A 2,503-nucleotide genomic window follows, 5' to 3' on the forward strand; every position below is an offset into this window, starting at 1 on the left:
AAAGAGAGCGTAGCCTGGGCTGCAGAGGGCTCAGGAAGTGGGGAGAGTGGGCACATCTAAGAACAGTTAGGAAGAAGAGCCCGAGAGATGTGGTGATGCCCCAAGTGCAGGTACGGAATGGTGAGCGATACAAAAGGGTCAAGAACCTGGGCAGGTACCTGGCATGGAAAGTAGGAGGGAAAGGCACCACTTCCCGAGCTGGGGGAAGCCCGGATGAGAAGCAAGTGTCGGTGGGGGAAGAGTTTAGTTTGAGTGCACCAGGTCTGAAATGGCAGCGAGAGGTCCTAGCAATCAGATGGAGGCCACTGGTCATCTTAACGAAAGCTCCTCCAGGGGAGTGCTAGGGTCAGAAGCCAAATAAAAGTGAAATGCAGAGAAAGCACCAAGAGGGTGGCAGCTAGAGGGAGGAGGTGGCTTCCTGGGATTTTTCAGACTGAAGGCACTACAGCATGCTAAGAGCCAAGGGAAGCCTCCAGGAGAGCAGAAAAACTGGCCAAGGCAGTAGAAGGCTCTAGAAGAGCTGGAGGGTGGAGGGTAATGGAGCCCATGCTCAGGTGGCGATGTGCCATGCATCAGTGGCAGGTGGCTTCCTCCACTGGTCATCAGGGAAAGAGAAGCAAGAGAGCAAGGCTAATCGAGAGAAGGTGGGGTAGTTCTTTTGATGGCTTTTATTTCCTCTGTGTCCGTGATTGGAGAGGACGCCACTCATGTCTCCTCTTGGAATGGGAACTCCTCTGGGCGGGAAGGGGTCACACTGGCCTCTGCTTTGAATCCCCAGTGACCAGAACCAGACATTCTGTAGAATGAACAGCAAGAATATCAAGGAATGAAAGGATGGACAACTCTGAAGAGCAGCGATGAATCCTGAAAGCATCCCTGCCCCTCCTGGGTCTCTGGAGAAGCAGGCAAGCTCACCTTCCCCACCCGGCTCCCCAACACATGGACACCAGCCTGGACTGAGCATCCCCGCAGCTCAGACGGCAGGTGGCTGGTGGCTCTTCTCACTCTTCCAGACCGATGTCAATGCCCCACTCACCACCTGCCCATCGGCTTGGCCATTCTCTCAATGACACACGGATCTTCCTGCTCCTGTGTGCCCTCCTTGCTTGGCCTGATAGAATCACTAGGGTACTTGTCTGCTCCACAGAGGCTCACCCTTGCACTGACTGGTCCACACATCCTCTCAGGCACTCAGCCATGAGCACGGACTTGCTAGCATCACCCTGGGTGGAGGCCGAAACTGCCCTGACTTACTGTTCTTGCCTCTCCAGAGCTCACAGGCTTGTGGGGGAGAGGGACAGACACTCAACCCACGTGTTGATAAGACATCAGGGAAGTGCATAAAGTGCTAGGATTTCAGGCTTACAACTTCCATAGTCCAGAAACAACAAGGAGCTTCAGCCCCTGCAGAGGCCCAGAGAAAGCAAAGAGAGGCAACTCCCTCCTCCCAAAGACTAGGGCACAGGGTGTAGAGGCAAACAGGAGACAGTGATGACACCCCACCCCCTCAGACCTCATCATCTGGAAGCATGTAAACAGGAGGAATGGGGGGAAAAATGATACACACTCATCTTAATAATTACACAAAGTCAGAGAACACTATTTCTTTCTTTCTTTTCTTTTCTTTTCTTTTCTTTTCTTTTTTTTTTTTTTTTACCATAGACCAATACGGATGTCAGTATGGTTTAAAAAAAAAAAACAAACCCTGAAATGTAAACACTAAGACACTTAGAAAATGGTCATGTGCTCTCGAATTACCAGAAAAAAATTTTAAAAAGAAAAATGTGGTCTGTATGATAAAAAGATAGCAGGAAAGAAAGGAAGGATGAAACAAATAAAACAAGCATTAGTGCAATTAGTTTTAAGTCCAAACAAGACAATCGAAAAATAAAAAGGTAAGTGAGTTACACACCCGTAAAAAGGGAGATTTTTCAAGTCAAGGCAAAAGCCTCAAATCCAAAGTATCTGTTGTCCGTTTGAGACACACTTTAAAAAATGAACTAAAACAAATTTCAAATCCAAGGAATGGGCACAGATAAGTAGGAAGGCCTCAATTTTCATGCATTTGGCTTTCAGGCAATCCACACTATCATGCACTGACATCTCAAAAACCACAAAATTTATGCAACAGTTGACTGCCAGCAATCAACTCCCCATCAATGGCACCCCCAGTTTTGCATATACAGCAATTTGTTCGATTTGTACAATTGCCTAAATATCTCATTGCAGAAGCTTCCAAAGGATATTCTAAGGGGCGCCTGGGGTCCCCCATGCTTCTCTTGGAATGATGCCCACAGCTTGAGTTCACTGCCCAGCTCCAAATAGGGCAGTGCTGATTTGATCTACTTTACTTATTGGGCTTCTGGGTAATATGTGGTCTGAATAAAGCAGTTGGCTGCATTTGAGAACCAGTATTTAATTACAGTTTGCTCTTATTGTTTTGTAAAAATAAGTGAAAAATGGAAAAAATAAAATTGCTGATATCTGTGGTAAAAGCATAGAT

Source organism: Vulpes lagopus, chromosome 6 (assembly GCF_018345385.1).
Source record: "Vulpes lagopus strain Blue_001 chromosome 6, ASM1834538v1, whole genome shotgun sequence".
Classification (NCBI taxonomy): Eukaryota; Metazoa; Chordata; class Mammalia; order Carnivora; family Canidae; genus Vulpes; species Vulpes lagopus.